At 42.9% G+C, this 10,430-nt stretch overlaps 1 long non-coding RNA gene across 2 annotated transcripts in view; it reads right to left on the bottom strand.

Moving 5' to 3' along the window:
- Positions 1–223: 223 nt before the first annotated feature.
- LOC121072344 overlaps positions 224–10,430 on the bottom strand; it is a 47,117-nt gene continuing 36,910 nt past the window's right edge. For both annotated transcript variants that reach the window (XR_005821139.1, XR_005821140.1), the window contains 2 exons: positions 2,884–3,000; positions 224–498 (listed from right to left, as the gene is read on the bottom strand). This is a non-coding gene — a long non-coding RNA (uncharacterized LOC121072344). The remainder of the gene's footprint in view (positions 499–2,883; positions 3,001–10,430) is intronic.

The raw sequence follows: 10,430 nt of genomic DNA, 5'->3' as shown, positions 1-10,430 counted from the left end.
TGTGGACAGTCCTGGGTTTCCTATGTGCATGGTGAAATGAGTGTTCCTCTACCCTAAGAAGAGTGTTCTGTAAGTAAATCTATTTGCTGTCTCAAAGTACTTGAAATCCTTCAGTGCTATGTGTTCATCTGAATGCCTATTTAGATATTTTCCCAAATGAATGAGCAGGAAGAAAACATCACCGTAGAACCCCTCAGCCAATAAAATACATCCTAGAGTCTGATGGCAGTGACCAAAACTTGTTCTTATCTTTATTCACTATCACCACCTCCTCTTAGACTGTTTCAAGTCAGAGATTGGCCTGGGGGTGGTCACAGTCCCTTGTCACTAGGAATGGCAACAAACCTATGGGCAGCACATCATGTTTGCTGGGATGGAGTCGAACCTTGATGGGGGAAACTGCTTTGGTGTCTTTGGCAGTCAGATGAACCTGTCTGAAAATGCTTCCAAGACCATTAGGAACTGGTAGATGAAATGTCATGGGATGGACACAGCCTTCTGTAAGAAAAGAAAAGAAAAAAAAACAACACACACACAAAAAACAAACCACCACCAACAACAGAAGTTGCCTTTTGCAACAGCAGCTGCCAGTGTGGACTTGCTGCTCCATGTTGATTGTCTCCTGGACTAGATCTGCCTGCCACGTAGTGCTCACGATGGGCACAAGCCTCAGACCAGGAACCGCTGGTCTCAATAGAGTGTCACCTGGGAGGTGACGAACACAGACAAAGGCACCTCTTTAATTTCTATAGCGCTGCTAAGCCCTCTCTTTTGTAGGGTTGGATTTAGCACAGAGCCCACGGCTGCCTGATGACGTGTGAATGGGATGTCAGAGAGGAACTGACCTTAAAGCTGATGACAAGTTGTACTGGCAAAAGCTGGTGTAGCTGAGTGAAGGCTGAAACCCTGCTGCAGAAAAACCAAGGCAGAGTTGGCACAGGGTGCAGGAAGCAGGCACAAATATGTGGCATGGCAACTACTGATTAAGACAGCAAACACCACGACACAGGGGTGATTAGGGCATGGATGGCTCAGGAGAGAATAGCATCTTAGTAAAATAAGCAAAACCAAACAAGCAAGGTATGGGACTGTGAAAACTAAGCTGCCGTAAGGGCTGTCTTTATATTGCACTTTTAATTTAAGAGATTTTACAGCAAGAATTACACTTTTTGTCCGCCTCCTTCTCTTCTTATGGAAGTACTTGTTTTCCTTTACCTTGGAACAGAGGACCCCGTCCATAAATCTTTATGGCTCTCCTGCTGTTTTATGTCATCGTGTAACTGCAATACCCTGATTTGTCCCTGCCTTCTCTCAGGAAAATTTCCCATGTTCAAGTTTCTTTTCAAAGGGCAGCAAGGATGATACTGCTTCATATATCCTTCCTGTATGCTGGGCAAGGATTTTCATGTCAGCTACAGAATTCATTTGTGCGATTAAACATACATGCACATAGCTCCACACAGGCTTTTGCAAGCAGGCAGGACATTTTTTGCCCACATTGCAAACTAGTCCAACAGCCATGGAAATGCAATCACAAGGTGCTGAGTGACAACTAATACAGCATACTTCTCACAATCTCTTATTAGCTGGGCTCAGCAATGCACTAAAATGACTGCGCTTCTTGCCACATGGAGCTGGCTGGTGTGGGGTCAATTCAGAGCACAATATTTCAGGCCTGACATTCCATCCCATGGGGTATGGCTTCTTTTAATGAGGTTTATCAGATTCAGATAGAAAAAACAGAACCACAGGAACAGAAAAATCTCCACAGACCACCAGCCTGGAGATCATAGCTGAAGAACATTTGTGTGAGGACTAGCAAGACCCCAAAATGAAGTGAACAAGACTGATGTTGACAGTTTATTACAGTTCTTGGCTGGATTAGTGAACACATATATACTTTTTTTTTTTTTTTTTTTTTTTAAGGCATTGTATTTTAAGCCAAAATCTGTTGTGATTTATGTATTACTTAAAATTTGAACTAGAGTTCATTGGTTTATTTTCAAAATAAGGAAATTTCACAGAAGTGTAGTGTTCTGGAGCCAGAGCGTGTCACAGAGATGTGTCTGTCTGACTACTACCCCGAGTCAGGGTGAACTACACCAGGGTGAACTAGGCCGAACCTTTCCCTAGAAGCACTGTCTAGGTCCATGACACTGTGGTCATGTGTGGTCACCATGAGAGAGAGATAAAGATATCACCTCTTTTTGAACCTCAAATAACTTGTTTAATACTATTTTGTCCCTCCAAAAATATTCCAAATTATTTTTTTTCAAGTCTGTGCTGCCATCAGCTTTGGTTTCAAAGGATGGTGAGCTCTTGCAGATTTCTAGGGTAAACTGCACCTGGTATGTTTATTGTTGGTTTGGGAAAGGAAGCAAACAGCTTCACTCAACTTTCCCATTGAAAAAACCTTTCAGCTGGCAGCATTTTCCTCACACATCACAGTGTTCTCTCCTGAAACCCCAAGGTTTCAGGATCTCTTTCCAGCAGCTGGTTTGCCATGACCAAAACCCTCCCCATGTAGAGGTAGCTGAGGCTGTAGCTGTATCCCAAGGATTTTGTAGGTCCTGTGAAGCTCCCTGGGACCTTACACTGAGTTTCTGGCAGTGCTTTCTTCCTCTGTCCATTCCCAGGGAGTCAAACGATGACTCCTTCAGCAATGATGAGGCCAGGACCAAGCTGGCCATCCACAGAGCTGGGAGAAGTAGAAAGCAGGGCCAACTGTGGGATCTACCGCTGACTTTCCTGACCCAGACTGATTACCATCGGGCAGCACTGACAGATATCTTGGATCTCTTCATGGAAAAGCCAGGTGCTGCATGTTGGCTCTGCTCTCCTATCCTCACCCCACCTTCATTTTTTCTATTTTTGTCCCCCTACCTGCTACCAAGTCATCTTTCCCGTGGAAGGGGCTTCATTACTTCTTGTTTGGACAGGATCTGGCTTCATCTCTGGGAAATTCAGCAGAGTCTGTAGTTACCACAGACGCCTGTAGAGCTGCAAATAGGAACAGGACTAGTGTTCAGAGATACTGTAGAACGAGACATATCTGACACAAGGTGCGCAAGGAAAACTATTTGTAGAATAAAGATTCCCAAACTGAACTGATCCAAAGCTTCTGACTTCTCTGAACTCGAGACTTGTCTTATCAGTAGGAGACAAGGAGAATAATCTGAGAGTTAAAACACAGTCTGTAGGCTTGGGAAACCTAGTTGCAATTCTGGGCTTCTCCAAGAACTTCCTGACCTTTTCCTAGTGTTTTCATTCCTTCTGTGGGTCATTGCTTATTGACAGGCTCTCCTCAGTATTGCTTAAACCCAGGCCTGGAAAATGGTGACTGTATGACTTACTTTAGATATTTGTCAGGTCAAGATAGATGAGAAAGGTGTTTGGAGAGTGGAAAACCAACAACAAAAAACAATTCAGCTTGAAGGCATATATCCAGCATAGACAACCTGAACCCAAACATTCAGCTTTGGCAAAACCATAAACAACTGAAAGCAGCATGCGTTATAATAGGAGGCACTGGGGAGCCTTGCAAATCAGTCAGCCTGTAATAAAGTCACTGAGTTTCTAGCACATCATCACCCTGATTTTTTGCTGAGGTTTTTCAGTGATGGTGCAATGCAAGTCATTCCAAACTACAACACACTATGGACAGAAAAAAGTACATTGGGTGGCAGAAAATAAACCCCATTTTGATAGTTTCAAGTCTACATGTATAAACCAGTAGACAAAAAACATACTCAGAACTGCTTCTTGTCTCCCATCATCATTCATATGCACCCTTTTGAAGCTTGGGACCTGTTATAAAATGCTAAAAGGGTACAAGGACAGTCATGCACTCTGGGTGAGAGCTAGCACAGACTGTTCTCCTGGTTCCTTCACTTTTGGAAGGAGTTTGTCATGGTGGGAGTCCTAAAGAACAAATTATAATCCTACTTTACAAAGAAAAGCAAGATCTCTCCAAATTAATCTACACCAGACCCGAGCAACGGGAAAAAAAAAAAATCCTTCCCAATGCCAAATCTAGGAATGGGTTTAATCTTGAGGTTATGAGTGCTCATACCTGCTGCGCTCCAGAAGATGTTCTCACTACCTCCATCAGTACTGGGATGTTTGCCTCACATCCTGTCTCTAGCTAAACCTCAGCCCCAAAGTACCAGGAGAAAAAAATGGGTAAAAAGAGATAGAATTAGTACTATGTGTCATGGGAAACAAAATGTTCCTTTTCCTTCTGTGTAGCTAATGTGAGTCCCTTACATCCTCTATACACAACAGTGCAAAAAGGATCAGTGATTTGGCAACAAAATCCTCTCACCCTCCCTTGCAGGAACACATAAACCACCCATGAGTCTCCTTATCAAAATCTTTCTTTTAGCTCCAGAACTGCCCTGATCCTGCCTGCCACAGGATCCTCACTTGATCAGGGTCCTCTCTGAAACCATGCACCTTCCCTTCCAGAAGGGAAAGAGGCATGCAGGCTTACAGCTGTAAATGTTTCACTGCTTGTTTAGACTGCCACTGACCAAGAAGCATCTGCAATGATTTTGTATGGAGGAGGCTTGGCAGCAGTAAATTACCATCTGACCTGATATTGTGGTTGTTTAGCTTTTTTGCTTCTTCTTCTCCTGTTCCTCCAAGGAGATCTGGGATCCGAGACATGTTAAACATTATTTTGCTGACTTTAAATCGTTTTGCAATATTGCAGTCAACTTGAATGCCAAACTTAAGCCTGTAAACTCTATTTTTAACCTTGACTTTGTCAGTGCAATGGATACTGTCATATCAAAGTATTTAAGGGTTTGTGGTAAAACTTCCTCAAACCAATTTTTGCTCAGATGAGAATAGTCTTACTGGAAGTCTATACAGATAGGAGCTATAAAAATTGGGTTTAAAATTGAATCAGGCTGCAGGAAGAAAACAATCCTTTTGTACCACAGCATAAAAGCAGGCAATTTTTTGGAACAGGGATGGGCTCTGTTCATAGCATATACATCAAAACAGCCAAACTCCAACGCAGTCCTGAAAGGATCCCATGGATGAAAACTGTTCTGCAAAATGGTGCTTTTGGGCTGTATTCATGTAGCAGACCTACCAGTTGTCGGCTGAGCCAGCATGGCTATTGCCTTCCTGGCCCTTCAGAGAAGGACACAAGCCAGGTTTCGAGCACCTTTGTTGCAAGGGCCTGTTACCCTCGGAATTATGAGAAGAGAGGCTTATCCCGAGCATGTGGCTGGCTGGGATCGCCTGTGGGTGAAGGCAGTGCTGGAGAGCCCACACGGCTCACATTTCATGGCCGGTCAGCAGCAGCTGGGCAAGGTGCCAGCCACGTGGGACTCTGCATGTGCACGAGCCGTGCCAGAAAGTCAGTAACACCTGCCTTTAAATTGAGGTAAATGGCTCTTAGTTTATAGGCATAGAGTGTGACCTGCATGGCAGCATCCAGCTATCGTCTTCTGAAACAAGGAGACAACTGGCTACCAACTGGGGAGTCTGGGCACAGGTGCACGTCTGGTCACGGATCACTCCCATGGAGATAGCCATCTCTACAGCATGGCAAGCACGCAATCCAGTAATTTCTTGCAGGAGCTCAGGTCTACTCTCCAGGAATCATCTACCAGAAATACGACGCCACATGAAAACCCGGAGCTGTCATTGCAGCAGAGTACAGCTGACAACTGTGGTTTGAGCCTTATGTAGTTTTAGACACAGGGTGGAGGACTAGAGAGTTGGATGCTATTCATCTCCAGGAATATCGCTGGGAAGGTTGTCTCTGTTGGTTATTTTTGTTTACTGGCTTGGTTCTTTACCTTTGGCCCCTCTAAAATACAAACAAACTGGGGAATTAGAAAGTTGAGGACTAACAGCTTTTACCTGAGAACCCAAAAGCACCATTGCGGAATTTGATGTATCTTCTTGGCCTTGCCTGAAAAATAGGAACTTTTTCAAGCCAGATCCACACATCTACCCAACAATAAAGAATATAAGTAAGTCACTCATGATTACAGCAAAGCTGGGAAATACTGATGGCAAAAATGTGAGACACAAAGGTGAGGAAAAAAGATATTTCTGATGAAAAATTACCTTTGAATATCACTTCAATTTATTACCTACTTAAACTGCATAACCCTTTCAGGATATCCTAGCTGGATGAAAGGATACTGCTGTGACTAGATTTTATTGCTGATATTATAAAGGAAAAGACCAAATAAAGAAAAAGATACTGAGATCAGGAGTAACAGCCTGAAACAACTCTGAAGAGCACTCTGCAAGTTCATATACTCAGGTTTTCATTTGGACAGACAGATGATGGTTTGAGGTCTGTTTCAGCTTTTCTTGGTGCTAATGGGGCTGCAGATGCCCTGTATTGATATCTTAGATAACTTCTCATTCACAATGGGGGTAGGCAGCTTTCAGTTTGGGATTGTCCCCCATCCTGTTTTGGCTACATCTACACAGCTCTCATTCAGCAGACCAGAGAGCAACCAGAGAGACAATGTCATCCATTTCAAATACTTGGCTTCCTTATGGACAAGCTTCAGATTGCATCTATTTCTGTCTTCCAGCTCAGTAGATCACCTCACAGACTGTGAAGGCATCAGTCATCTTTTGATGTGGAATGGTACACAGTCTAAAATACACTTGGCACAGTCTAAAATATACTTGTATTGTAGGACTTGTTGGCTTATTGTCTGAAAAGAGACTCTAGCCCATCTATAAGCACATTGTTTCAGAACATGACTCTAGCCGAGAGTTTGCAGGACAGATGCAAATGCTACTTGCAGAGCCACAGACCCATTAGAAGGAAATAGAGCAATTAAAAGGTCTTGCCCTGAAAAATCCCATGTGTTCAAGCAGAGAGCATGTACATCCCACACAGTATGCCCAAAACACACGTTTGTGCTTGCAAACTGTGCTTACGCAAGAAAGTGCTTAAAACCTGGCCTAGGTCAAGTCTCAACTGGAAGGAATTTAGTGAAATGATCCATCTGGAGGTGTTCAACTACCAGACTCTGCTTCTGGGGTATAAGTGTTCCTGGCTTTGGGCACGCATTCACAGGCAAGTCTAATGGTGCACAGCTGCATGACACCCCCATGAGAAGAAGGCTCACGTCTCACATCTGGACACCAGTCTGTCAGACCCACCGCCTTGCAACCTGGCTGTGCTAGGTACACCTTTCGCGTGTTTTCCCTCAGTCTTCAATGACTTTATGGCTGTCACTTTGATGCTATTCTCAAGCTACGTGTGACAGAAAAAGTTGCATTTTCACATGTTTACACAATATCGTGTCCTCTTACTGTCCAATGAAACCCCCAACATCAGCCCTTTCTCAAAAAGCTGAAAAATGACAATGGGAGATTCACCTGTCTCCTGCTTTCACAAGGTCATGGTTTTCTTCATTGATTTTGGGCTCACCAAATCGTGCTTAAGTAGCTTTCAGGACGATTCGCATGTCTGGTTTATAGTGCCTGGATTCACATCAGTAAAGCTGAGGCACATCATGCATGATAGCCATATTTATTTTTCATACCAGTACCAGATGCCTCATAAACTGGACAGTTTGTGTACACGCTGAACCTCCTCTTTTCTTTAACCTCACCACAATTCCATCAGCACCAAACAGGCTGAAGCATTCCTGTGAAGTGACCAATTAAACCACATTAATTATTTAAAAATAAAAATAGACAGGGCGTATTTCTTTCCCCTTTATGTCCTCTGAATCAAGTGCCAGGAGGAATTTCCACCCCCAAAATGAAGATTTATTCTTTGAAAAAGCTTAAATAAGAAAAAAAAAAGAGCAAAAGACAAAATAAACTCTTCTCTTTTTGTCTTTCCAGCTAGCATTGCCTTTGAGTAAATTGGAAATCATTTTAGTGGGAGGTGATGACAGCCTGAGAGATCAAACTTGTTTGCATCGTCTCTGACTGCAGGGTGCAAAGGTCTATATTGTAACTCTCCTGTAAGAACCTGGTTTGAAGTATTTTTATTTATGAAAGGACAGGGAACAAGCAAACTATATGGTCATATCTTTAATTGCTCTTATTTAGCAAATAAGGCAGTTTGAGGAATTCTCTTTGTTTCTCTTATTAAACAAATGGCTTGATTGTTTGTTTGTTTGTTTGTTTGTTTCTGTTAAAGAAAAGAACCTATAAACAATGCTGGGAAAACAGTGTTGGGAACACATTCAACAGGCACGGATAGCCTCCTTTGTAGGACTGTGCAGTTATTAGAGGTAATACCTAGCAAGAAACATAGTATTTAAGCTTTTCAGATTGATACACATTCAGAGCAAAGCAAAAACCAAAAACCAAATACTCATTGAATAGTAAGAAAAAAAATAAGAACTGTTTTGGAAAATCTGCCAGGCAGAAATTTTGGTTAGGCAGAATCTGAGCACCTTTTCTTAGATTTATAGCAAAATTTCCACAGAATCTGGGAAATCTGACTCTCTTTTCCAAATTCAGTGACATATTGGGAGAATGAATAATCATCCACTTGATATCAATGTCTTTGAGATCTTTATGTACATGATCTTCATAAGGTATAGTCACTCTCCCACAGCCTCACATCCAAACCTTCCTGCTAGAAATTCAGAGAAGTTTGGATCTGATGCCCTCAAGCTGTATGTGCAATGGTTTGCACTATGGACTCCCGTGGGTTTCAATTTCCACGGGCTCAAATTGCAGAGAGCTAAGATTCATGACTGCGCTTCAAAGGTCACTCAGTTGTGCTTGAAGAGGCACACAAAGAGTTGTACAGGGAACTGGCAAACACCTGAGATGTAAAGTAAGCCTGCGCAAATATTTTACACCCAGGAGAGGTCTCATCTGAGCCAGACAGAACATTTGAAATGTGCTACTTTTGCCTCACATATTCAAATGCTCCTCTTGCTTTCCTTCCCCACCACAATAACTGAATACAATGAGGATATGTCCTCTTTCCTCCTTGAGCGTAAGCCAATGGAAAACAAAAGCGCTCATTCAGCGAGCATCCCTAGGAGGAAGCATCAAGAGAAAGGGGCAAGTTACAGACAACAGCAGTCTGTGTAGAACTGAACTGCTCCTGATGAGCAAATGTTGCAAGATTTACTGGAAGACATCAAATGCTTTTATGCACTCCCATTCTCCCCTTACATTTTCTCTCCCTCATCTGGCCACAGAGATCTCATTCCATCATCTTCAATTAATTCCCTTTACTTTTCACATCTCCCCGGGCTGGGTGTTGGGAATTTGCTAGACCAGGCTCATTTTATTAGTCTATTTTTGTTATTCCCAAGCTATCCCCATTTTAGTGTGGGATGTGCTCTAAGTTATGGTGCTTACAGCCAGTTGCTACTCCTTTATACAGGTCCCAGGGCTGTCTGTATTCACTCTGAATATAAGTGCTCAAGTTTTATGGGGAGGAGAAGAAAAACCCTGGTTCATTTTTCTTTCTGTCCTTGCTGCAAGACAAATGTTTAGCTGCCTTCCTGTTAGCAGCATTCAGATAACCCTCAGAGGGTAGGTTTTCAGCACAGACCGGGGGGAGAAGATGAGAGTACATATGGAAGGGTCTCCAGACTCCTATTAGCAAGACTTGCAAGGTTAATTCTCTGTGGTCTTTCCTCAAAGTTTGGCTCTGAATCTTTCTTTTCCTTTCTCTCTTTCTCTCTTTCTCTCTTTCTCCTTCCTTCCTTCCTTCCTCCCTCCCTCCCTTCCTTTTTCTTCCTTCCTTCCTTCCCTCCTTCCTTCCCTCCTTCCTTCCTTCCTCCTCCTTCTCTTTCTCTCTTTCTCTTTCTTTCTCTTTCTCCTCTTCTTTCTTCTCTTTCTTTCTCTCTTTCTCTCTCTCTCTCTCATTCTCTCTCTCAAAAAAAATGCATATTAATTTAGCTCATAACTTGCTAGTTCTGTCTCATGAATATTGACCTGTTCCTTCACATGTTCTCCAATAATGCAGGCAGATTGAAATTTTACCCTCCCCGACCTACTTGGGAATTCCAGTCTTGTTTCTATTCCTGCTTCCTCATCAAGTTTACCAGAGGTCTTAAAGAATACTGTAAACTGGCCATGGACGCAGAGGAATGCATTGAATAAGCAATTGCCCCAGCTATCCAAACAAGTTCCCCCATTCTCAACCCCTGCTGGGAGTTTATGGGTCTCCCCCAAGTACAGGCGCTCTCATGCACTATTCTAGTTTTAATTTCAGTGACCCAAAGACTCCTTTTCCAGTGAAAAATTCATGGAAAAACACACAGCTGGATGGAGTCATAGGCTAATGTAGAGGATAACTGAGTGAGGACATGGTACAATGTGACATAACATGTGTTTGCTTCCCTGAAAAGACCTGGCGGGGTGAACCTCTCACCACGGATATAGGTGCCTTTTGGTTAAGCCACATTTGCATAGCTTTCTTGGTCTTCTGGGGCCCATATTCTCAGAGCTCA

This window comes from Cygnus olor, chromosome 6 (genome assembly GCF_009769625.2).
Source record: "Cygnus olor isolate bCygOlo1 chromosome 6, bCygOlo1.pri.v2, whole genome shotgun sequence".
Classification (NCBI taxonomy): domain Eukaryota; kingdom Metazoa; phylum Chordata; class Aves; order Anseriformes; family Anatidae; genus Cygnus; species Cygnus olor.
Note: the sequence above shows the minus strand (reverse complement) of the source record. Positions and strands in the feature narration are given on the sequence as shown.